This window comes from Notamacropus eugenii, chromosome X, assembly GCF_028372415.1.
Source record: "Notamacropus eugenii isolate mMacEug1 chromosome X, mMacEug1.pri_v2, whole genome shotgun sequence".
NCBI classification, from domain to species: Eukaryota; Metazoa; Chordata; class Mammalia; order Diprotodontia; family Macropodidae; genus Notamacropus; species Notamacropus eugenii.
In genome coordinates, this window is record NC_092879.1 from 48,175,375 (window position 1) to 48,203,185 (window position 27,811).

The 27,811-nt window shown below is 35.4% G+C and overlaps 1 pseudogene; it reads right to left on the reverse strand.

Moving 5' to 3' along the window:
- Nucleotides 1–17,353: 17,353 nt before the first annotated feature.
- LOC140516318 (basigin-like) overlaps nucleotides 17,354–27,811 on the reverse strand; it is a 37,259-nt pseudogene continuing 26,801 nt past the window's right edge.

Genomic DNA, 27,811 nt, shown 5'->3' on the forward strand with positions numbered 1-27,811 from the left:
GGACACAAATGAGTCCTTTATTTCATTCATATGATGTAGAGCAGGCTATTTTCCCTCAGCTTGAGAGTAGCCTTGTCTAAGCAGCAGGTATTTGCCATTATCCATCTGTTTATGTGATATATATTTCCATACTCATACTTTCAGCATGGCACACACTAAATGCTAACCCCTCCCCCCAAAAAATCCACTAAATACACCTCCATCTTCATGCCCATATACTTGTAGATAGTCACATTTCTTCCAACTAGAGCGCACTCAATTTGTCTTCCTTTTGAACAGGGGTCTATAGTGAATTGGTAAAATCAAAAAGGACTTGGGGTGGTGGTTGTGCATCTCCATCCTCTGTGTTAAACACTGCATGTTCATTTTAGATGAATAGTAGCAGAAGGCCTGATCCCTGACTTCATGTGTGATTTCCTGGCTCCTGTAGAGCACAGGAAGCCACACGAGTCATTTCTACTTTCTGTTTTACTATGAAGTAAATTTGCTGCCAATTTCCCAGTCTTTCTTGTTCTCTGCAATATTGATAACAGTGACTTGGAATATACTGTAGCTCCTGATTATGTCACATCTTCAATGTTATTTAAAGCCATTTCTGGGGGTTTAGATATTAGTAAAAGTCCTACTTCTTTAGATAAGCAGATGACATTACATTTCTCTTGGTTTCCCTCATTAAGGTACCAAAGTTGAATATTAATGAGTATAGAGAATTATGTTGTCATGCATGTTAGTCTAGAAAATATAAATTCATCTCGTAAAAAAGTCAAAGGATCAAAGAAGGTTTTTACTGTTAATTGGAAACAAAGTGTCATTGGTGTCCTGATTTAAAGGGCACTCAAGGATGATTAGCCAGTTTAAAAAAAAAGAAAGAAAAATAATTAAGGTTAAAGTGGAGTTATTATTAGCACTTGTTTCACTAAAACCTTTTCCTCATAGCCTGTGGCAGCAAATAAAATTAAATATAGACAAGTTTCATAATTCACAGTGACATTCTCAGTGTTAAGACATTTTAAAATAAAAAATGCATTACTGAAAGCATACTTCAAAATTATTAGATGTAATATTTTTATAGCCAAAAGCATTTATACTTTCAGAAGTGAACAACTGGAGGACTGGTAACTATTTATGGATTTAGAAAGATTTATTCACTTTTCTCAACCTAAAATCCTATTCAATTGAAGCCACCTGTTCTTGTTCTCTTGTTCTCTCCCTCCCTCCCTCCCTCTCTCCCTCTCTCTCTGTCTCTCTCTCTCTCTCTCTCTCTCTCATTGTTCTTTTTGTTATATATATATATATATGTATATATATACACATATATATATATATATACATATATATATATATATCTCAAGTCTATGATTCTTCATGAGATTTAGTATTCCAAGAAAACCATACCACCAGCAGAGGAGGATATTTTTCTTAATTATTTGTAAAGACTCTGGACAGGTTCATGAAGAGACCTTTCTAGAATTTGTTGCAGCAACTTCTCGTAATATTTTTAAAGCAGTCTGGAAAAATCTCAGAATAGACAGTGCTGAAAATAAAACCATGGAAGTGACCCAAGTTCAGCAAAATACTGAGAATACATATTACCTGAAACTTGAGCTTAATGAGAGCCTTAATTAGGGAAGGCTTAATTTAAGGTGTTAAAAAGTCATCTGGCTTAGGCTTTGAATTATGGTGTGTTGATATCCATTCAGCCAGAAGCTGTAATTATCAACCAGGGAGAGTCCCAGTGAAAAGTTTCCTCCCACCCCCACAATAACTAAAATATTTCTGAAGAAGAATTAATGAAATTCTTTAGTTAGTATTTTTGAAGAAGTCCGATGACCATTTTTTCATTAGAATACTTATTCATCTCCATAATTGAGAATTCAAAGAAATGCCAGGTGTCATCATTACTTTTTAAAACTATAATCTTCTGATGCCCACAGCAGACAGTGGTCACTAGCGAGATGGATCTTTTTTCTGTTTCCATTTTATTCTGCTTGAAAGACATTACTAAATTTATACTCAAGTCCCTCCTTCTCCCCACCAAAGATTTCCAAAAGTCAAATGGTCTACCTGGAAACCCGTTCACTGGAGACACTGAAGCAAATATTGGGAGAAAGAACCTTTCTCTTTACTAGTTCTGTACTGGGCAATCTTTTTCATTTTGGGATTATATTGGATGGCTGTCAAGTTCCCATTCAGCTTGGTGATGCTGTGATATTTCTAAGTATGAGTTTCTTGTTAGCCTCTTACGATAATATGCTATTGTAAGAGTGGCAAATGACAAGCTTTCTTAGCAAAAGAAGAATAAATCACAGATCTAGCCATCTGGCTGAAAAAGGGGCCTTGTCCTTTAACTAATAACAATGTGTTATCACTGAAGAGACAGCTCTGTCTCTAACAGATATAATAAGGGAAGTATAATCACAGAATGAAAACATTATGCTTCTAGTTAATAATAATAGTTAGCATTTATATAGCATCTAAAAGTTCACAGAGTCCTTAGAAATGTAACCTTCATCCCAAAGCCCAAAGGTAGGGGACTCTCTTCTCATTGATGGAGATGAATGCCCTGCCCTATGTGAGGGGCAGAGAGGAGTTCGTGAGAGCAAGAGTCCCAGACACATGATATTTAAGACTGGGCCACAAAAATATTATCTCATGTTATCTTTGCAACAACCTTGGGAGTTAGGTACTCTTGCTATTCTCATTTCACAGATGAAAAAATTGATGTAGACAGGGGTTAAGTGACTTGCCCAGGGTAAGGCATCTAGTGTCTGAAGGAGAATTTGAACTCAAGTTTTCCTAGCTCCAGGCCCAGCATTCTAGTGTGCCACCTACCTGTCTAGCTTGTTAGCCTTTGAAGGTTGATTTTGTGTTAGAGAAAAACTGATGGATTTATGAACTGTTCTTCTTTGCTATGAAAATTGATTAAAGTTCTTATTTTAATGAGCCTCTGAAAAAATGCCACAAGAGTTCAAAGATGTCACTTATCTTCTAAAAATACCCAAATTTAACTTTTGGTTTTATATCATCCATTTTTTCTCTTATTTTATTATCTGGATCTTATATTGTTAACAAGACCCTAAACTTCTTGAGGACAATGGATGCTTAATTTTTCTTGGAGCGCCAACTGAAATAAGTATATGTAGTTGATGCCCAACAAAAATGCTCTAGATTCTGGACAGATGCCACCATCAGCATTGTCTTGAAAGAGAAAGTGACTGTGGGTATTAATATATGGCCCACAAGATCATACACATCAAGCACACAATGGACATTTGAAAACTAATACTGACTCCACAAACAATCTCATTCTGGGAGACTAGATGTCAACTTCCAGTTGGCTGTAACAATGATTCAGTAATGCAAATAATATTTTTAATGTTTCATATTTAGATCATCATCATCCAATTCAAAAAAAAGAACATCAGTGATAATATGCAAGCTCTCCATGAAGAATTCATGTTTTAAACAAAATTTTTCTCAACTGAGAAAAAAGAAAAAGAAACACAAGCATATAACACATGAGTGTACATGTAAGCACATTTGTGTTATGGTGCTCATGATGATTCAGATCTGGTAAACTAGAGAAATACAGACACAATGCAAAAGTTCAGATACTATTAATATTTAGTGAAAATACTAGAAAGAAACAGGAGAACAGCATGGAAACAAATTAGGGGCAGGGGCACCTAAAATAAGAGCCTGGCATTTTGAAGGGCAATGTTGTAAGGTGCCTTCCTATGCTCACTGAGACGGTGTCAGGGTTAGGGTTAGGGTTAGTTAATCTTAAAAAGCAATTTTTTGAGAAAAAAATGCAACACTAAAATGTCTGCAGTGATTTTTGTTCTAAGAAGGTCACCTAATTCTCCCCAAATACAGAGACAGCCACTTTAAGTGAAAATTGAACCTTATTTCAGTTCTTCAAAAAGACCAGGTTAAAATTCTGCTCATGGAGACCATTTCACAGCTTGTTTTATGAAAACATATGATTTTGTGCAACATGGTCCTCGTTATTTCTTCTCAACAATGGAGATCACAGATTTAAGCTCATCACAGGGCACCTAAATATATTCATCTTATACATTTATTGCAAATATATAAAGGACTGCCATTTGATGGACTATGTCTTTAACACATTTTAAACAGGTGAGTATATCTCTTTCCTATATTAATTTTCAGGATATTGGAATAAATATGAGGTAGATAGAAATGAAGATGGACAGATCATTTCAATTTTTAGAGGGTCAATATACTAAGTATAAAACATTCTTGAAAAAAATTGCTGTTCTTTAGGTAGCAAAAATTCTGTAATTAGGATTTAAATATTATTGTTGTTGTTTTTTTAGTCATTAAGTAAGCATTAAACCTCAGGGCACTCTTATCTCTGATATTTATCAAAAGTTCAAAAGGACTTTATGGAGGAAGAGAAATGATCATTTATTGACAGAAGTGTAAATCATATACTCTGAGTGAAGAGAAAATTTTTTTCTAGTCACCTACCTAGAAGGACTCCAAACCCTCTCCTAAAGCCTTAGTATAACAATCACCACAGGGCTCCTGAGTTGGGACTAATTCTCCTATGAGACTAAGTATTTAAACAAGAAAGTGCTTTTAGTTCTTAACAAACAGTTTTGTATAAACCAGAGACTCTTTCCCACAATTTATTTCATGTGAAGTTAGGCAGTGCAAGTAGGATTCCTTTCATTTTATAGATGGGAAAAGTGAGGCTCAGAAAGGAGAAGTAACCTATTAAAGACAAACAGTTATCAAGCAACAGAGCCATGCCATGAATCAAGATCTTCTGATATAATCTATCCTGTGGATTCACACAATGTAGAATCCTTGTAAGTGAGCTGGAAAAAATAATATCAAAATTCACCTGGAAGAACCAAAGGTCCAGAATATCAAGGGGACTAATGAAAAGAAATGCTAGGGAAGGTAGCCTAGCACTACCAGATTTCAAATTGCATTATAAAGCAGCAATTATCAAAACCACTTGGTACTGGCTAAGAAACAGAAGGGTAGACAAGTGGAATATCTAAGGTACTCAAGACACAGTAGTCAACAAATATAGCAATCTATTATTTGATAAACCCAAGGACCCCAGCTTCTTGGATAACAACTCACTGTCTGACAAAAATTGCTGGGAAAACTGGATAACAGTGTGGTGGAAACTAGGTATAGACCAATGCCTGACACTGTACACAAGAATAAAGTCCAAATAGGTATATGATCTAGGTATAAAGATTGAAGCAAGGAATAGTGTATTTATCAGATTTATGGAGAAGGGAAGAATTTTTGACTAAAGAAGAGACAGAAAGCATTATGAAGTACAAGATGGATAATTTTGATTACATTAAATTGAAAAGTTTTTACACAACCAAACCCAATGCAACCAAGATTTGGAGGGTTGCAGAAAACTGGGAAAGAATTTTTGCAGCTGGTGTCTGTGATAAAGGTCTCATTTCTAAAATACATAGAGAACTGAGTCAAGTGTACAAAAATACAAGTTATTCCCCAATTGATAAATGGTCAAAGGATATAAACAGGCAGTTCTCAGAGGAAGAAATTAAAGCTGTCTATAGTCATATGAAAAAATGCTCTAAATCACTATTGATTAGAGAGATGCAAATCAAAACAACTCTGAGGTATCACATCATACCTATCAGATTGGCTAACATGACAAAACGGGAAGATGATAAATGTTGGAGAGGATGTGGGAGAGTTGGAACACTAATTCATTGTTGGTGGAGCTATGAGCTAATCCAACCATTCTGAAGGGCAATTTGGAACTATGCCCAAAGCAGTACAAAAATGTGCATACCCTTTGACCCAGCAATATTTCTTCTAGAACTGTCTCCCCAAGAGATCATAAAAATGGGAAAGAATCCCTCATGTACAAAAACATTTATAACAGCACTCTTTGTGGTGACCAAAAACTGGAAATCAAGGGGATGCCCATCCATTGGAGAATGGCTGAATAAATTATGGCATATGAATGTAATGGAATACTATTGTACTATAAGAAATGATGAACAGGAATACTTCAGAGAGGCATGGAAAGTCTTATATGATCTGATGCTGAGTGAAAGGAGCAAAATCAGAAGAACTTTGTGCACAGCAATGACCACAGCATGTGAAAATTTTTTCTGGTAGACTTGGAACTTCATTGCCATGCAAGGACTTAAAAAAATTTCCAGTGGTCTTTTAAGGCAAAATGCTTTCCACATCCAGAAAAAGAACTATGGAATTCAATCACAGAATGCAGCAGATCATTTTATTTTGTACTACGTTTTGGTTTGTTATATGATTTCTTCCATTCATTTTAATTCTTCTACACAGTATGACTATAGTGAAAATGTATTTAATAGGAATGTATGTGTAGAACCTATATTAAATTGTATGCTGTCTTGAGGAGGGAGGGGAAAAATCTAAGTTATATGGTGGTAATTTTAGAACACTGAAAATAAATAAAATTAATAAAAAAAGAATATTAAAAAAAGAATCCTTGTAAGTGCTGGTACCCCTTAAGTATTATATAAATGTGGGTCATCATATTTATCATTGAATAGCCACCTCCAATATATGAGGTCCAGGACCGAGCCATGTCCTGCTACATTATGTTGTTTAGAACACAAATGGAGAGCATTCCAGGATATTTACCAATAACTGTCTACTTGGGGAACAATGTAGAAAGTAGCTTTTCTGCTTTAACTTATTAGTTAAACTCTTTAGAGTTGAGGTGATTTAACAAATAGCCCCTAAAAACTGTGAAGAAGGAAAAGAAGGTAATTTGACTGAAATGATCTAGATTGACTATTGACATTGGTCACATTGACAAAGTAATTGCTTAACTATCTATTTCACTGTACAGTTGTAGATCTGGCCTAAATAGGGCTGACTAAGTTCATTGCCTATGAAATATGAATGACATTTCCCATGAAAGGCTAAATTTAAAACCTCAAAATGATCAGATTGGAGAACAGATTGAAGTCCTTCTGGGTGAGCAAACTCAAAATGCCTGAGAGTAGCTGTTAGGGTAACAGTGAGTCTACACAATGCCAAAGTGAAAGTGAACTGAGAGTGGTTTATACACATCACTGGCTCTGGTCAAGATCCATTGGAGTGAATGGAACAGTGGGACATCTAGAAAAATCAAGTGGATGGGCTATACTCACCCGAATGACCACCAAGCACTCTTCTTTGTTTGTGTGAAGATTATGGTTCTGAGATGGGAGGAGCTAAAAGATTAGGTAAGATGTATTTTCTGCCCAGGTGGAGTTTACAGTCTAGTAGGGAGAAATGGTATATAAATACTTATGATAGAAATAACACATATATGTATGAGTCATACATGGTGGAAATCATATATGGGACTCTAGGGAGCAAAGATTGTTATTGCCCAGGAAAGTCACGAGAAATTTCAGATTTCATTAAAGTTGTGGGATATAGGTAGGAAGTAAGAACTCAGCAGGCAACAGTGTTGGGAAGGTAGGGAAAGGAATTCAAGGCATAGAGAACAGGGAGTCAAAGCATAGATGTAGGAAAAGACAGAGCATGCACATGGAGCTGGTGAGTTATTCAACTTGGCTAGAGTACCTAGTACATAGAACAAAAAAGTATGAGATAAGGCTGGAAAGGTAAGGTGGGTTCCCAGTTATGGAATATCTTGAATTATAGGCTAAGTACCTTCAATTTTACTCAATAGATAATAGGAAACCATTTTAGGTTTTCAGCAGAGGAGTGACCAGTTCTATATAAATAAGGAAGATTAACCTGATAACAGTGTGAAGGATGGACTGGAAAGATGAATATACCAATCCATCAAAGGTTCCAGGTGGTTGTTAGTGAGGACCTGTACTGTAGAGGTAAACAGTGGAAATAGAAGTGTAATAACTGTGGAAGAAAGGGTGGATGCAAGAGATACTGCAATGGTAAAATCAAGATTTAGTAACTGATTAGGCAGGTAAGTAGCAGTGTTTATATGGCACCAGGTCTAGTGTTAGGAGAATCTGAATTCAAATTTGGACACACTTACCAACTATATGACCCCAGGGAAGTCACTTAAATCTATGTTTGCCTCAGTTTCTTCAACTGTAAAATGGAGATAATAATACCTGTAAAGTGCTTACTTGGCACAGAATGAGGCAAATAGTAAGAGCTATAAAATGTTACCTAACAACAAAATTATTGATAATAATGATAATAATAAGGTTATGAAGGTTATGAAAGTTATGAAAGTTAAGAAGAAGGTTAAGGTTAAGAGAAAGTTAAGAGATATATGGCTTTTTGCACTTGAAATAAGAACAAAGGTTTATATGAAAGGTTCATATAATCAAATGGCTTCATGAGAAAATATGTTTCAGATTGCTGTTAAGATCAATGAGTATCAGACAGAGCCAAGATGGTGGAGTAGAAAGACACACATATGCTAGCTCACCCCCACAGTCCATAAAATACCTGTAAAGAAAGACTCTCAACAAATTCTAGAGCAATAGAAGTGGAGAACAACAGAGAGGAGGAGATTTCCAGCCCAGGGTGACCTGAAAGGCCAATGGGAAATGTCTGTCCCACCTGACCCGGAGCTGAGCCCAGCCCAGCCTTGGCCTCGTGGTGTTGCTCTGGGAGGAGGATGCCTCAGGGGCAGAATCTCCAGTCACAGTAGCAGCAGTTTGCAGATCCCTCAACTTACAGGCAGCAAAGGTCAGTGAGAAGGTTTTTTCAGCTGGCCAAGAAGGGAGAAGGGCCTTCCCATAGCTCAAGCCTCAGGCTGCGGCCTGTATAGGTCCCACCATACAGGCAGCAGCAGTTCCCAAAGCAGCCCCTGCAGCAGCCAGCATCCATTGTTGGATTATAAAACCCCTGGGGACACTGAGCAGCTGATCTTTATCTCACACTGAATGGCAGCCCTGCCCCTGCAGTTTATCTGAATCTCAGCCCCCAGTGCTGGCTTGGCTGAACTGGAGGTGAGGTGGTTGTGAAGAGGACACTCTGCTAAGATTCTGGGAACAAAAATCTCTGCTGCTCCCAGACCAGTGTACATGCTTGACTGTACCACCTTGGAGGAACTGAGATCTTAGAGACCCCCAGAGTATACCCTACTCTTGACAAAGGACCCAAAAATCAAGTAACTGGCTGAGAAAATGCCCAAAAAAGGGAAAAAAATAAGACTATAGAAGGTTACTTTCTCGGTGAACAGATATCTTCTCCCATCCTTTCAGATGAGGGAGAACAATGCTTACCATCAGGGAAAGACATAAAAGTCAAGGCTTCTGTATCCCAAATATCCAAAATAAATATTCAATGGTCTCAGGCCATGGAAGAACTCAAAAAGGATTTTGAAAATCAAGTAAGAGAGGTAGATGAAAAATTAGGAAGAGAAATGAGAGAGATGCAAGAAAAGCATGAAAAGCAGGTCAACACCTTGCTAAAGGAGACCCAAAAAATGCTGAAGAAAATAACAGCTTTAAAAATAGGCTAAATCAATTGGCAAAAGAGGTTCAAAAAGCCAATGAGGAAAAGAGTGATTTAAAAAGCAGAATTAGCCAAATGGAAAAGGAGATTCAAAAGCTCACTGAAGAAAATAGTTCTTTAAAAATTAGAATGGAAGAGATGGAGGCTAATGACTTTATGAGAAACCAAGAAATCACAAAACAAAACCAAAAAAATGAAAAAATGGAAGATAATGTGAAATATTTCACTGGAAAAACTGACCTGGAAAATGGATCCAGGAGAGACAACTTCAAAATTATGGGCCTACCTGAAAGCCATGATCAAAAAAAGAGCCTAGATATCATCTTTCATGAAATTATCAAGGAAAACTGCCCTGATATTCTAAAACTAGGGGATAAAATAAATAAAATATTATAAATAAATATTATAAACAAATAAAAATAAATATCCACTGATCACCTCCTGAAAGAGATCCAAAAAAAAAAGAAACTCCTAGGAACATTGTGGCCAAATTCCAGTGTTCCCAGGCCAGGTAGAAAATATTGCAAGCAGCTAGAAGGAAACAATTCAAGTATTGTGGAAATACAATCAGGATAACTCAAGATCTAGCAGCTTCTACGTTAAGGGACTGAAGGGCTTGGAATATGATATTCCAGAAGTCAAAGGAACTAGGATTAAAACCAAGAATCATCTACTCAGCAAAATTGAGTATAATACTTCAGCGAAAAAAATGGTCTTTCAATGAAATAGAGGACTTTCAAGAGTTCTTGATGAAAAGACCAGAGCTGAAAAGAAAATTTGACTTTCAAACACAAGAATCAAGAGAAGTATGAAAAGATAAACAGCAAAGAGAAGTCATAAGGGACTTTACTAAAGTCGAACTGTTTACATTCCTACATTGAAAGACAATATTTGCAACTCTTGAAACTTTTTTTAGTGTCTGGGTAGTTGGTGGGATTACACACACACACACACACACACACACACATACACACACACACACATGCACACACACAGACAGAGAGCATAGGGTGAATTGAATAGGATGGGATCATATCTTAAAAAAATGAAATTAAGGGGTGAGAGAGAAATATATTGGGAGGAGAAAGGGAGAAATGGAATGGGGCAAATTATCTCTCATAAAAGAGGCAAGTAAAAGACTTTTCAGTGGAGGGAAAAAGGGGGGAGGTGAGAGAAAAAACATGAAGCTTACTCTCATCGCATTCGACTAAAGGAAGGAATAAAATGTACACTCATTTTGGTATGAAAACCTATCTTACAATACAGGAAAGTGGGGGAGAAGGGGATAAGCAGGGTAGGGGGGAATAATGGAAGGGAGGGTGGTGGGAGGAGGGAGCAATTAGAAGTCAACACTCTTGAGGAGGGACAGGGTCAAAAGAGAGAATAGAAGAAATGGGAGGCAGGATAGGATGGAGGGAAATATAGTTAGTCTTACACAACATGACTATTATTTAAGTCATTTACAAAACTACACAGATATGGCTTATATTGAATTGCTTGCCTTCCCAATGGAGATGGGTGGGGAGGGAGGGAGGGAGGAAGAGAAGTTGGAACTCCGAGTTTTAGGAACAAATGTTGAGTATTGCTCTTGCATACAGCTAGGAAATAAGAAATACAGGTAAAAGGGTATAGAAATTTATCTTGCCCTACAGGACAAAAGAGAAGATGGGGATAAGGGAAGGGAGGGACGTTAGAAGGGAGGGCAGATTGGTGATAGGAGTAATTAGAATGCTTGGTGTTTTGAGGTGGGGGAGGGGAGAAATGGGGAGAAAATTTGGAACTCAAAATTTTGTGGAAATGAATGCTGAAAACTTAAATAAATAAATTTAAAAAAAAGATCAATGGGTATCCTTCCAGAAGGACAACCTAAGCAAGAACTAATAATAACATTTGTTCTACTCTGGACTATATAATGAAGAATTAGACTCCAGGTCACTAAAAATATTAAAACACAGGATGAATGGAGACAATGGAGAAGGGATTTACATAGACTAATCAAGGTCAATGACTTCGTGAAACAACAGGAAATACAAAAACTATGTCAAAAGACTGAAAAAAAAATCCAGAAGAAAACATAAGGTATCTAATACCAAAAATGACTGGAAAAGGCATTAAGGGAAAAAAGTTAAGAATCACTGGACTGCAAAAATGCCATGACCAAAAAAAAAAGAAGAGCCTAGACATGCTATTTCAAGAAATCTTATGAGAAAACTGCCCAGATATCTTAGCACTACAGAATAAAGGAGAAATTGAAAAAAAAATCCACTTATTGCTTGCTGAAAGAAATCCCAAAATATAAACTCCACATTACAGCCAATATACAGAACTTCCAGGTCAAAGAAAAAACCACTGCAATCAGCCATAAAGAAAGAACCCAAATACTGAAAAGCCACAGTTAGTATCATGCATGATTTAGCAGCTACCACTAAAACAAACAGAGAACTTAGAATTTTCCAGAAAGAAAAAAGATGTAAGCTTACAATGAAGAATAAGTTACCCAGAAAAACTGAGTATAATTCAACAGGAGAAAAAGAGAAACTTAATGAAATAGAAGATGCTGAATCATTCTGGCTGAAAAGATCAGATTTGAATAAAAACGACAAATTATACATGTCCAGTCATGAAAAACATAATGCCATATTAACCATCTTGCAAATGTAGACACACACACACACACATACACAAAAGAAAATAAAGTGAAAAAGTATGCTTCAATCTGCACCCAGTTCTCTCTGGAGATAGCATTTCTCATCATGGTTCCTTTAGAATTGCCTTGGATCATTGCCTTGATCAGAGTAGCTAAACCTTTAGCCCTTCACAGAAATGCAAGAACCTAATACATTTCCAAATGACTCTTGATTCAAAATGCCATCCACATTCAGAGAAAGAACTATGGAGTAGAAACACAGAATGAAGTGACTATTTTCTCCTTTGTTATGTTTTATTTTTCTCATGGTTTCTCTCATTCATTTTAATTCTTCTATGCAATATAACTAATGTGAAAATGTGTTTAATAGGAATGTATGTGTAGAACCCATAAAAGATTGCATGCTGTCCAGGGGAGGAAGAGGAAGAGAATTTGGAATTTATAGAAGTGATTGTTGAAAACTGAAAACAAATAAATTAATAAATTCGAGGAAAAAAAGAATAAAATAAGTGAAAAGAAAGAGTAGCTAAGTCTTTCAGAGTTGATCATTGTTATATTAGTGTTATTTGTACACTATTCTCCTGGCTCTGCTTACGCAACTTTATATTAGTTTATGTCAGCCTTTCCAGATTTTTCTGAAACCATCCTGCTCATCATTTGTTACAGAACAATAGTATTCCATCCCAATCATATACCACAACATGTTCAACCATTCCCCAATTGATATATTCCTTCAATTTCTAATTCTTTGCTACCACAAAAAGAGGACTATAAATTTTTTTGTATAAATAGGTCTTTCCCCCCTTTACTCTGTTCTCTTCCAGATATACATCTAGTAGTGGTATTGCTGGATCAAGGAGTATGCTCAGTTTTAAAGCTCTTTAGTCATAATTGCAAATTGTTTTCCACACTGGCTGAATGAATATAGGACTCCATGAACAATGCATTAGTGTCACAATTTTCTCACATCCTCTGTAGTATTTGTCCTTTTCCTTTTCTGTCCTTTTAGTTAATTTGAAAGATATGAGGCAGTACTTCAGAATTTTAATTGGCATTTATCTACTGAATAGTGATTTAGAGCATTTTTTCTTGTGACGATAGTTTTTATTTCTTCTTCTGAAAACTGATTGTTCATATCTCTTGATCATTTATCAACTGGAGAATGGCTCTTATGTTTCTAAATTTGTCTCAGAACCCCATATTTGAGAAATGACACATTTATCTCAGAAACTTGCTATACCCCCCTCAATTTCCTGCTTCCTTTAAAATTCTGATACATTAGTTTAGTTTATGTAAAACCTTTTAATTTCATGTAATCAAAGTTATCCGCTTAACTTTCCATGATCCTCTCAGTTTCTTGTTTGATCATAAATTCTTCTCCTGTCCATAGATCTGACATTCAAACTTTTCTATGCTTTCCTAATTTACCTATGATATCACCCTTTATGTCTGAATCATTAACCCATTTTGACCCTATCTTGGTAAACAGTTGTTCTATGTCCATTTTCTGCCAAATTACTTTTTATTTTCCCAAGAATTTTTGTCAGATGGTAAGTTCTTATCCCCAAAAGAGTGGATCTGTGAGTTTATTAAGCACTACATTATTATGACCGTTTACTATGGCATATGGTGTACACTGATCTTCCATTCCCTTTCTAAGCCAGTACCAGAATCTTTTAATGATTACTGCTTTGTAATACAGTTTGAGATCTGGCACGCTGGGTCTCCTTCCTCCACATTTTCCCAACTGATTTCTTTGCTATTTTTGACTTTTTATTCTTCCAGATTAATTTTGTTATTATGCTTTTATCTCTATGAAATAATTAAAATTAGATTTAAATCAAAATAATAAGATAAGTCTTTGGTAGTTTGGTATGGCATGGAATAAGTAAATTAACTTATGTAGAATTTTCATTTTTATCAAACTGGCTCGGCCTAGCCACAAGCAAAAAATATTTCTCCAATTGTTTAGATCTGTTTTTATTTGTGTGAAAAGTGTTTTGTAACTGTGTTCATATAGTCACTGTGGCTGTCTTAGCAGGTAGACTCCCAAGAATTTTACATTGTCTGAAGTTTTTAAAAATCTTATTTGATATTTTATTTTTTCCCGATTACAGGCAAAAGCAATTGTAACATTCTTTTCCCCCCAAATTTTGAGTTCCAAATTCTCTCCTTCCCTCCCCGTCTCCCCATTGAGAAAGTAAGTCATTTTATAAAAGAAAACACAGAGAAAAACAAGAAAAATAAAGAAAGTAAATAAAAGAGTATCTTTGATCTCCATTCAGGCTCTACCAGTTCTTGCTCTGAAGATGGGCAGCACTTTTCATCATAAGTCCTACATAATTGTCTTGGATCATTGCACTGCTGAGAATAGCTAAGTTATTCATAGTAGATCATCATACAATATGTCTACAGTTATTTTAAATGAAATTTCTCTTTCTATCTCTTCCTGTTGGGTTTTGTTGGTAATATAGAGAAATCCTGATGATTTGGGTGGGTTTCCTTTATATCCTGCAACTTTCCTAAAGTATGTAACTATTTCAACCAGTTTTTTAGTTGATTCTCTAAGGCTGTCTAAGTATGCCATCATATTGTCTACAAAAAGTAATATTTCTGTTTCCCCATTAACTATTTGTATTACTTCCATTTTTTTATCTTATCACTATAGCTAACATTTCCAATCCAGTATTGACTAATAGTAGTGACAATGGACATATTTGTTTCATTTCTGATCTGGAAGTCTTCTAGTTTATCCCTGTTACAGATAATGCTTCTTCTTGGTTTTAGGTAGATACTACTTATCATTTTAAGAGAAAGTTCCATTTATTCCTATGCTTTCTAGCACAGAATGGGTATTGTATTTTGTCAAAAGCTTTTTCTGTGTCTACTGATATGATCATATAATTTTTGTTTTTGTTACTAATATGGACAATTACACTTCCAGCTTTCCTAATATTTATATAGCCCTGTATGCTGGGTATAAATCTCACCTGGTCATATGATCTTTGTGATATATTGCTGTAATCTCCTTACTAGTATTTTATTTAAAACATTTGCATTGGTATTCATTATAGAAATTACTCTATGGCTCTTTCTCTGTTTTTTTCTCCCTGGTTTAGGTATCAAAACTGTAGTTGTGCCATAAAAGGATAATCTGGTAGGACTCCTTCTTTATCTATTTTTTCAAATAGTTTTTATGGTATCAAGATTCATAGTTCCTAAATATTTGGTAGAATTTACTTTTAAATCTATCTGGTTGTGGGGATTTTTTCTTATGGAATTCAATGATGGCTTGTTAAAGCTGTTTTTAAGACTTTTAAAAAATATTCTATTTCCTCTTCTCTTAATCTGGGCAATTTGTACTTTTTATATTTTGTAAAGATTAATTCATTTCACTTAGATTGTCAGTTTTACTGGCATGTAACTAGGCAAAATATTTCCTAATAATTGCTTTAATTTCATCTTCATTGGTGGTGCATTCATTCTTTTTATTTTTGAGACCAATAATTTGGTTTTCTTTTTAAAATTCAAATTAACAAATGTTTTTTGCTATCATTTTTTTCTTTTTAGTAAAACCAGCTCCTAGTCTTATTTCTTAGTTCAGAGGCTTTTTCCTTTTTTATTAATCTCTCCTTTGATTTTTCAGGATTTCCATTTTGGTGTTTAATTGGGGGTATTAAATTTTTTCTTTTTATAGTTTTTTAACCAATTCATTGATCTCTTCTTTCTCTCTTTTATTGGTAGAGATGTTAAATTTTCCCACTACTTTGGTTGCATACCACAATTTGTGATATGTTGTATTCATTGTTGTCATTCTCTTTAATGAAATTATTTAGTGAAATTAATTTAATGAAATTATTATTTGTTCTTTGACCCACTCATTCTTTAGGATCAGATTATTTAGTTTCCAGTTTTTTTTCTGGAAAATGGAAAAAGATATCTTTATTGATGAAATGTTAGCAGGCAGGGGTGTCTCAAAATACTGGGGAACACTGATAATGAGCACAGATTATACATCTATATATTCATCCACAAGTTCTGAAGGGGATGAGGAACCAATCTTTCAAGTTGAATTGGTTTTATTATTGTCTGCTATGTTCATATGAAGATAACCAAGTGCTGTATACATGTCGAGACTAAGAAAACAAAATAGTCCTGCCACCTACTCTGTGGTTGCCTTCACTATGCTAAAGATATTACAAACATAACAAATAAAAGTCTGTGCAATGAATTATTATTACAATCACCTTGCTAGATTTAAAATTCAATTTTTACATGGTCGAGTTGAAAGGTAGCATTTTTGGGAGAAAAGACCATGAATGGCAAGCTTGGAACATTTAGATTAATATAACAACACTGAAATATCTGTTAAGTAGGTGGTGGAGGTTACCTGCAAGGATGGTACACTGTGAACCAAATAAGCAAGAACCCTTTCAAGGGTGTGGGTATACTGTCAGTGAGAACATTTCAGGGAATCAGAGAAGGGTCTTTGTAGCTGTTTGACAAGCTTAACTACTGAGGTCAGATTATGTCACATAGAAAAGATCATTTGAACATCTCGCAAGATAGGCAAGTAATGTTTGTGGTTTCAAATATGGTTTTTCTTTTAAAAAGACAAGATAGCAATTGCTTCAGACAGGCAGGTTAGTAGGACTAATTTTTTAAGCTACCTCATTGGATTGGTTCGGCAGAAGTAGATTATATTCTGTCCCACTGGATTCTCCCTACATACAACACAATATTACATATTCTACCCTCTTTGAACTTGCTACTGAATCTTCTTCCCTATTAGCAGCCAGGCCTCTAAAAAAATAAAGGGCTCTTCTTGACAAGAGAACACTCTCCCCAGTTCTGTGCCTCACCACTTAGAACAAGAGAAGAGAAATCCAGAAGAGGACAGGCATGTAGACTATGAAATCTTTTACCCCACACGCCCAGGGCCAGAAACAAGACCTACTGGTGGCCAAGGGAAAAAAAATTACATGTAAGAAAAAATATCACCTTTCAACAATTTTTAAAAGTACTTGAAATTACAATTTAGTTTGCTACAATTTAGTGGAGACAACTTGAATTTTGCAATGTACATTAGGAATATACTCCATGGTACATGGCAAAGAAACACATGCAACCATCTATCCAAGTGAGGTCTTTATCTGAAATCATCTTTGATCAGCTGGCATTTCTCTGATGAAAGTTTTTTGTATCTTTGTCATTTGAAGACATACTGCTTTTCAATCATACAGACCTGCCATCGTCATCTTCTTCAATGACCTCATCAGGCTTTCTCCTCTTTTCATAGATGAAGATAATGGTAACAAGGACCAGCACCTCTGCCACAATGCCCAGAAAGGGTAAGAGAGCTGTCAGATGGCTGCAGGCTTTCCAGGTGATTATAGCAGCATTAAAGCCCCCAGAATTGATGCCACTACAGGGATGTTTTCCAGGATTCTTCCCCAGATTTGCTGCCTGAATCAGCAGCTCCATTTTTTGCTGCATCTCTGTTTTGAAGGACCTTCCTTCACTACCATTTACAATGCATATGTTACCTTCACTCTTATAATCTTTCTATCAATTTTAGTGTTTAATAGAGGAATCTGATTCTTACATGAAAGAATTACCAAATCTCCCTCATTCCCATGTTCTGACTTCGTGCTATCAAAAAATCTATGGGGAAACTTTTACCTGTGTATCAGTCTTTCTTGAAAGTTATGGAAGAAAAATACACTGATACTCCCCAGATTTGTCATCTGAGAAAACCTTATATTCTCTCATTGGACTATCTGATATATCCCCTTTCAACACCTTACTACCTTTCAGTCAATAATGACCCTCAATTTGATATGAAAAAAATTTAATTCATTCTTACAGGTCAGGAGTATTCCATGATCAGAAACATCTAAAGTCTTCCAAATGTTGATTCTGATTCCAGAGGTGGCAGGAACACAGAGTATCAAAGTTGCCAGCAACCATAGCCATAGTGCCCCCAAGACACCTTGTTATGTCTCAGCGTCTTTGAATGGGCAGCTTATTCCTTTGTTTGCTCAGTCACTCAGTCCAGCGCTCTAGCCATTCTCAAATTAATTTCTAATCTGTGCTTCCATGGCACTTTATTGAATGTAATTTTTATTGAATTATGGTCTAAAAAGGTACATTTAATATTTTAGCTTTTCTGCATTTGTTTGTGAGGTTTTTATGCCCAAATACAGCGTCAATTTCTGTGAAGGTATCATGAATAAGTGAGAAAGAGGTTTGTTTTTTTCTATTCCCATTCAATTTTCTTTAGAAGTCTATCATATTTAACTTTTCTGAAATTCTATTCATCTTGTCTTACTTACTTTATGGTCAGAATTATCTAGCTCTGAGAGAGGAGAGTTGAAGTCTCCTACAAGTATGATTTTACTATCAATTTCCTCCTATAATTCATTTAACTTTTTCATGCTATGCCACCTGATGCATATTTGTTTCATACTGATATTACTTCATTGTCTATGAAATCTTTTAGTAAGATGTAGTTTCCTTGTTTCTCTCTTTTAATTAGGTCTTTTTTTTTTGCTTTTGCTTTGTCTGACATCATGATTACTCCCCTTGCCATTTTCACTTTTGCTGAAGTATAAAATGTTCTTCTTCAGCCCTCCATTTTACCATTGTGCTTGTCCCTCTGTTTCAAGAGTATTTCTTATAAACAACATACTGTTAAATTCTGATTTCTAATACATTCTCTTTTTGGCTTCCACTGTATAAATGAGTTAATCCCACTCACAGTAAAGATTACTAATTATATTTCCTTCCATCTCATTTTCTTCTGTTTATCCTTCTCAGTCTCTTTTTATCTTATGCTTCCTCAGTACTATTTTTTGCTTCTAATCTTTATTCTTCATTTTGTCAATCCCTTCCAATTCTCTGATATCCTCCTTTTCCTGCTTCTCTGTTGGATAAGCTGATATCTATCTTTAATTGAGTGTCTATATATCTTTTCCCCTCTTTGAACCAATTCAGATGAGAGTAAGATTCAAATGTTGCCCACTCCTTTTATGTGAGATAATTTCCCCTCTTCTTCCTCTCTCTTTCCTCTTTTTTTAGACCCATTTTTTTTAGATCATCCCAACATAACTGAGTCACTTCCATGCCTTCAGTCTATGTAAAATTCTTCTAAGTGTCCAAATAATGATACAGTTGTTAGGAGTTAAATGCATCATCTTCCCCTATAGAATTATAAACAGTATAATCTGAATCCCTTATGATTTCTCTTTCAAGTTTACTTTTATGCTTCTCTTGAGTCTTATATTTGAAAGTCAGATTTTCTATTTAGTTCTGGTACTTTAACCGAGAATGCTTGAAAGTTCTCTATTTTATTGTCTATTTTTATTGTCTATTTTTCCCTTGGAAGGATTATACTCAGGGTTATTCTTGGCTTCAATCCTATCTCCTTTTCCTTCCAGATTATCATATTCCAAACTCTCCACTTCTTTAACATGGTAGCTGCTAAATCTTATGTAATCTTGACAGTGGTTGGTAGATTATTTTAATTTCTATTTTGCCCTTTGGTTCTAGTATATCAAGGTAGTTTTCCTTGACAGTTCCTTGAAATATAATATCTAAGTTCTTTCTCTGATCATGGCTTTTATGCATTCCAAAAACTCTTAAATTATCTCCCCTTGATCTATTTTTCAGGTCAGTTATTTTTACAGTGAGTTATTTCACATTTTCTTCAATTTTTCATTCTTTTGAGTTTGTTTTATTTTTTTTTTGATGTCTCATGAAGTCATCAGCTTCCACATGTTCAATTCTAATTTAAAAGAAATTATTTTCTTCAGTGAATTTTTGTACTTCTTTTTTCCCCATTTGGTCAGCTGTCTGGAGTGACAGAAACTACAAAAAGACAGAGTGAAAATTTTTCCAACTTAAGATAATAAAGAAAGACTGCAGGAAGTCTGTCTCATTTGAGTAGAAAAGGGAGAACAGTCTAGCACAAATGGTGTCCAGGAAAGCCAATAGGGGGCTCTTAGCCATAGCACAAATCAGCAACCAAGGCCCCTCAGTCCTGGTTCAGCAGGCCAGTGACACAGCTGGGAGGCCTCCAGCCACAGCACAGAAGTCAAACTGCCAGTCCTAGAAACCAGGCAACAACAGGTACGACTTGGCTGTGCCATCACAGCACAGTGAGCAAGCCACCAGCATCTGAGGCCCCAGTGCACAAAGCCAGAGACTGTGTCCCTGGCCCTCAGGAAAGAAGATTGGGAGAGTATCCTCTGTGCTCCAGCAGGACAGCTCAAGTTTAAAAGTAACCAAATTGCCAAAATTATGAGCAAGAAGCAAAAAAGAACCTTGCCCACAGAGAGCTTCTATGGTAACAAGGAAGATCAAAACACAAACTCAGAAGACAATGTCATAATGCCTACATGCAAAACCTCAAGGGAGAAGATGAAGTGATCTCAAGTTCCCCCAAAAAAGCCTTCTTGGAAGAACTCAAAAGGGATTTTAAAAGTCAAATAAGAAAGGTAGAAAAAAACTGGGAAAAGATATGAGAGGTATGCAAGAGAGTCAACAGTTTGGGAAAGGAAGGACAAAAATTGACAGAAGAAAATAATTCCTTAAAAGACACAATTGACCAATTGGGGAAAACAATCCAATGAAGAAAAGAACTACTTAAAAAGTAGAAGTGGCTAAGTGGAAAAGGAGATACAAAAGCTAACTCAATGGGGTAAGGGGTGGAGCCAAGATGGTGGAGTAACAGCACAGATGTGCTGGCAGCACTCTCCCCCACAACCCAGTCAAATAAAAAATGACTCTAAACAAATTCGAGAACTGCAGAACTCACAAAATGACAGAATGAATCAAATCTCCAGTCTATGGCAGCCTGGAAGGTCACCAGGAAGTGTCGATCATGCCACACTGATTGACAACAGTCGATAGTCGACAACTTTTCAAACAGCTGAACAGAGCACAGTCCAGTGTGGGCCATGCTGGCACAGACAGGACCTGAGCAGGATTTGAGGGGACTGAATCTCAGGCACCTATGGCAGTTTCCAGATTTCATTACCCCAAAACACCAAAGATAAATTGGAAGGTCAGTAGAAAAAACTAGTGGAACCTATGTGAAAGAGTACAGTGGTCCAGCCCCATTCCCAGGGTAATAGATGGGGTGGAGGAGAAACCTGTAACAGAAGCAGCAGGGGCAGTGGCAGTGACTGTTTCTGGAGCCCTAGGCCCACAGATTGTCAGGAGATCAAATGACTGATGGTACATTCCTCCACCTCTACTGGAAGCAGAGTTAACAAAGAGTTCAAAACTCAGGTTAATAGCTGGGAAAATGAGAAAAAACTGGGAAAAAAATCAGAGTACAGAATATTACTTTGGTGACAAGGAATACCAAAGTATACAAACAGAAGACAATAAAGTCAAAGGTCCTACATCCAAAGACTCCAAGAAAAATATAAATTGGTTTCAGGCCATGGAAGAGCTCAAAAAAAAATTTGAAAATTGAGTAAGAGAAGTAGCTCAAAAATTGGGAAGAGAAATAAGAGTGATGCAAGAAAATCATGAAAATCAAGTCAATTGCTTACCAAAGGAGACCCCAAAAATGCAGAAGAAAATAACACTTTAAAAAATAGACTAACCCAAATGGGGAAAGAGATCCAAAAAGCCAATGAGAAGAAGAATGCCCTAAAAAGAATTGGTCAGATGAAAAAGGAGGTTCAAAAGCTCACTGAAGAAAATAATTCCTTAAACATTACAATGGAGCAGATGGAAGCTAATGACTTCATGAAAAATCAAGAAATTACAAAACAAAGCCAAAGGAATAAAAAAAGTAGCAGACAATGTGAAATATTTCCATTGGAAAAACAACTGACCTGGAAAACAGATCCAGGAGAGACAATTCAAAAATTATGGGACTACCTGAAAGTCATGATAAATAAAAGAACCTAGACATCATCTTTCAAGGAATTATTAGGGAAAACTGCCCTGATATTCTAGAACCAGAGAGTAAAATAGATATTGAAAGAATCCATCAATCACATCCTGAAAGAGATCCCAAAAGGAATACTCCGAGAAATATTGTAGCCAAATTCCAGAGCTCCCAGATCAAGGAGAAAATATTGCAAGCAGTCAGAAAGAAACAATTCGAATATTGTGGAAATAGAATCAGGAAAACACAAGATCTAGCAGCTTCTACACTAAGGGATCACAGGGCTTGGAATATGATATTCCAGAGGTCAAAGGAACTAGGATTCAAATCAAGAATTACCTATCCTGCGAAACTGAGTATAGTAGTTCAATAGAAAAAAAAATCATTCAATGAAATAGAGCACTTTCAAGGATTCTTCCTGAAATGACCAGAGCTGAATAGAGAATTTAACTTTCAAACACAAGAATCAATGGAAGCATGATAAGGTAAACAGGAAAGACAAATAATAAGGGACTTACTAAAGTCGAACTGTTTACATTTTTATATAGAAAGATCATATTTGTACCTCTTGAGACTTTTCTCAGCATTAGGGTAGTTGGAGGGATTATTTACATGTATATATATATATATATATATATATATATATATATATATATATATATATATATATATATATATATATATATATATATATATATATATATATATATATATATAAAGAGAGGGGGGGGGCACCGGGTGAGTTGCATAGTCGGGGATGATATCTAAAAAATTAAAATTAAGGGGTGAGAGAGGAATATATTGGAAAGGGAAAGGGAGAAATAGAATGGGGCATAATATCTCACATAAAAGAGACAAGAAAAAGCTTTTTCAATGGAGTAGAAGAGGGGGAAGGTGAGAGAGAAAGAGTGAACCTTACTCTCATCACATTTGGCTTAAGGAGGGAATAACAGGCACACTGTATTTGGAATGAAAATCTATCTTACACTATAGGGAAGTAGAGGGGAAGGGGATAAGCAGGGTTTGGAGAGGATGATAGAAGGGAGGGCAAACAGGAGGAGGGACTAATTAGAAGTAATCACTTTTGAGGTGAGATAGGGTCAAAAGAAAAAATAGAATAAATGGGGGACAGGAATAGAATGGAGGGAAATATTGTTAGTCTTTCACAATATGACTGTCATAGAAGTGTTTCCATAAATACACATGTATAACCTATATTGAATTGCTTGCTTTCTCAGTGGGAATGGGTAGGGAAGGAGGAAGGGAGAGTAGTTGGAACTCAGTTTTAGAAATAAGTGTTAAAAATTGTTTTTACAGGCAAGTGGGAAATAAGATATACAGGAAATGGGGTGTAGAAATCTATCTTAAGGATATGAACAGGCAATTTTCAGAGGAAGAAATTAAAGCTATCTATAATCATATGAAAAAATGCTCTAAATCACTATTGGTTAGAGAGATGCAAATCAAAACAACTCTGAGGTACCACATCACACCTATAAGATTGGCAAACATGACAGAACAAGAAAATGATAAATGCTGGAGAGGATGTGGGAGAGTTGGAACACTAATTCATTGTTGGTGGAGCTGTGAGCGCATCCAACCATTCTGGAGAGCAATTTGGAACTATGCCCAAAGGGCTACAAAAATGTGCATACCCTTTGACCCAGCAATATCGCTACTAGGACTATATCCCCAAGAGATCATAAAAATGGGAAAGGGTCCCACATGTACAAAAATATTTATAGCAGCACTCTATGTAGTTGCCAAAAACTGGAAGTCAAGGGGATGTCCATCAATTGGGGAATGGCTGAATAAATTATGGTATATGAATGTAATGGAGTACTATTGTGCCATAAGAAATGATGAACAAGAAGACTTCAGAGAGGCCTGGAAGGACTTATATGACCTGATGCTGAGTGAAAGGAGCAGAACCAGGAGAACTTTATGCACAGCAACAACCACAGTGTGTGAGAGTTTTTTCTGGTAGACTTAGATTTTTGTAATAACACAAGAACTTCTGAAAAAAAAAAAAAATCCCAATGGTGGACCTCAAGGCAAAAAGCCTTCCACACTCAGAGAGAGAAATATGGAAGTCACTCACATAATGTAGCAGATCATGTTTGTGTATGTGTATCTGTTTGTGTATCATGTTCTGATTTGTTATACGGATTCTTTCATTTATCTTAGTCTGACTACATAGCATGACGATAGTGAAAATATACTCAATAGGAAAGTATATGTAGAATCTATACAGAATTGTATGCAGTCGTGGGGAGGGAGGGAGGTAGTGGGGGGTGGGTGGGGAGGGATAAAATCGCAATTGTATGGCAGTGATTGTTAAACATTAAAAAAAATAAAAAAATTAATAAAACAAAAAAAAAACAAAAAAAAAAGAAATCTATCTTGCCCTACAAGAAAATAGAGGGGATGAGGATAAGAGAAGGGAGGGGTATGGTAGAAGGGAGGGCAGCTTGGGGGAAGTGGTAATCAGGATTTAGCAGCTTCTACATTAAAGGACCTGAAGGCTTGGAATATGATATTCTGGAAGCCAAAGGAGCTTGAATTACAACCAAGATTTAACTACCTAGCAAAACTGAGCATATTCTTTCAGAGGAAAAGATGAACACTCAATGAGATGGAGGACTTTCAGTCATTTCTGATGAAAAGACCAGAGCTGAACAGAAAATTGAACCATCAAATACAAGAGTCAAGAGAAGCACAAACAGGTAAACAGGAAAGAAAAAAAGTTATTCAATAAGGTTAAACTGCTTACACATGGGAAGATTGTACTTGTAACTCTTGAGAAGTGTGTCTTTGTTAGGGCAGTTAGAAGGGGTATATACAGACAGAGGGTGTGGGTATAAGCTGATTTTGATGTGATGATATAAGAAAAAATTAAAGGATGAATACAAGGATTGTACCGGGAGAAGAGGAAAGATGAGACAAAATACCATAAATTATATCCCATGAAGAGACAGAAAAGGTTTATTACAGCAGAAGGAAGAAAGGGAAGCAGGGATGAGCACTGTTTCAACCTTACTATCATCAGATTTGGCTCAAAGAGAGAATAACATATATACTTAGTTGGATGTAGAAATTTATTTTACCCTATAGGGAAGTAGGAGAGAAAGGGGAAAGAAAAGAGGGGGTTGGATAGAAAGGAGGGCAGAAGTAGTAGAGGAAAGGAAAAAGAAAAGGGAGGGGGGCTGATAGAAGGAAGGGAAGATTTAGGGAGGCAGCAGTCAGAAGCAAAACACTATTGAGGAGAGACAGGGTGAAAGGAGAGATATAAAAGGGGGATATAAAAATAGGATGGAGGGAAACACACAGTTAGGAACCATAACTATAAAGGTGAACAGGATGAACTCTCCTATAAAATGAAAGTGGGTAGTAGAGTGGATTAAAAACTAGAATCATACAATATGTGGTTTACAGGAAACACATTTGAAGCACAGAGATATACATGGAGTAAAGATAAAAGCAATCTTGATCTCAGGCAAAGCAAAAGCAAAAATATACCTGATTAAAAGAGATAACGAAGAAAACTACATCTTGCTAAAGGTACCATAAATAATGAAGGTACTACAATCAATACTAAACATATATACTAAACATATATGTACCAAGTAGTATAGCATCCAAATTCTTAAAGGAAATGTTAAATGAGTTAAAGGAAGAAATAGCAAAACTATACTACTAGGAGACCTCAACTGCTCCTTCTGAAAACTAGATAAATCTAACCACAAAATAAACAAGAAAGACATTAAGGAAGTAAATAGAATTTTGGAAAAAATTAGATATTGTAGGCCTCTGGAGAAAACTGATTAGGAATAGAAAGGAATATACCTTTTTCTCTCTGGTACATTGCACCTAAACAAAAAATGGCCATAATATGAATAGCAATAAAATCAATAGCAATAAAATCTCAAAATCCAATGCAGAAAGGCAGAAATATTGAATGCATCGTTTAAAGATCAAGATGCCATAAAAATAAAAGGTCATGGAAAGATAAGCTAAAAATTAATCAGAAATGAAATAATCTAATTCTAAAGAAGGAATGACTCAAATAACAAATCACAGGAACAATATTTTCATCAAAGAGAACAATAATAATGAGACAACAAACCAAAACTTATAGGATGAAGCCAAAACAGTTCTTAGGGGAAGTATTGTATCTCTAAATGCTTACATAAATAAAATAGAGAAAGAGAGGATCAATGAATTGGGTATGCAACTGAAAAAGTTAGAAAAGAAACAGATTTAAGATCCTCAATTAAATACCAAATTAGAAATTCTTGAAGTCAAAGGATGGATTAATGAAACTGAAATACAAAAACTACTGAAGTAACCAATAAAATTAAGAGCTTGTTTTATGAGAAAAATCAATAAAACAGATAAATATCTTGTTAATTTGATTAAAAATAGAAATAATATAAAATTATTAGTATCAAAATGAAAAGGCTGAATTCACTATCAATGAAGAGGAAATTAAAATAATAATTAGGAGATATATTGCCCAACTGTATGCCAATAAATCTGATAAAGTGAAATAGATTGATATTTGCAAAAATATAAATTGCCCAGATTAGCAAAAGAGGAAATAAAATATTTAAACAAATCCATTAAGAAAAAGAAATTGAACAAGCCATCAATGAACTCCCTAAGAAAAATTTTCCAGGGTCAGATGGATTTACAAGTGAATTTTATCAAACATTTAAAGAACAATTAATTCCAACATTATGTAAACTATTTGAGAAAATAGGCAAAGAAGGAATCTTACCAAAGCCTTTTTGTGACACAAATATAGTGCTGATACCTAAACCAGCAAAAGCCAAAACAAAGAATGAAAATTATAAACCAATTTCACTAATGAATATTACTGTAAAAATTTTAAATAAAAAATTAGCAAAAAGATCACAGCAATTTATCACCAGGATAATATACTGTGACCAGGTGGTACTTATACCAGGAATGCTGGCCTGGTTCAATATTAGTATAACAAACTATCAAGATATTTGATTATATCAATAACAATACCAAAAGAAATTATGTAAGTATCTCAATAGATGCAGAAAAAGCTTTTGAGCTTTCCTACTAAGACCCTACAGAGTATAGGAATAAATGGAGTTTTCCTGAAAGTGATAAGTAGTATCCACTTAAAACCATTAGCAATCATTACATGAAATGGAGTAAGATCAGAGGTGGGCAGCAAGGATGCCCATTATCACCTCTATTATTTAATATTGCACTAGAAACATTAGTTTTAGCAAAAAGAGAAGAAAAAGAAATGCAAGGAATTAGAATAGATAATGAGGAAACAAAACAGTCCCTCTTTGCAGATGACATAATGGCATACTTAGAGAATCCTAGAGAATCAACTAAAAAACTACTTGAAATAATTTACAACTTTACCAAAGTTGCAGGATATAAAATAAACCCAAATAAATCATCAGCATTTCTACATACTACCAACAAAGCCCAGCAGCAAGAGATAGAAAGAGAAATTCCATTTAAAATAACTGTAAACAACACAAAATATCTGGGAGTCTACCTGCCAAGACAATTCCAGGAACTATAAGAACACAATTACAAAATATTTTTCACACAAATGAAGTCAGACCAAATAATTGGAAAAATATCAGTTACTCATGGGTATGCCTAGTTAACATGATAAAATGACAATTCTTCCTAAATTAATTTCTTTATTCAGTGATAAAACTACCAAAATTATTTTATAGATCTAGAAAAAATAGCAAAATTCATCTGGAAGAACAGGTCAAAAATAT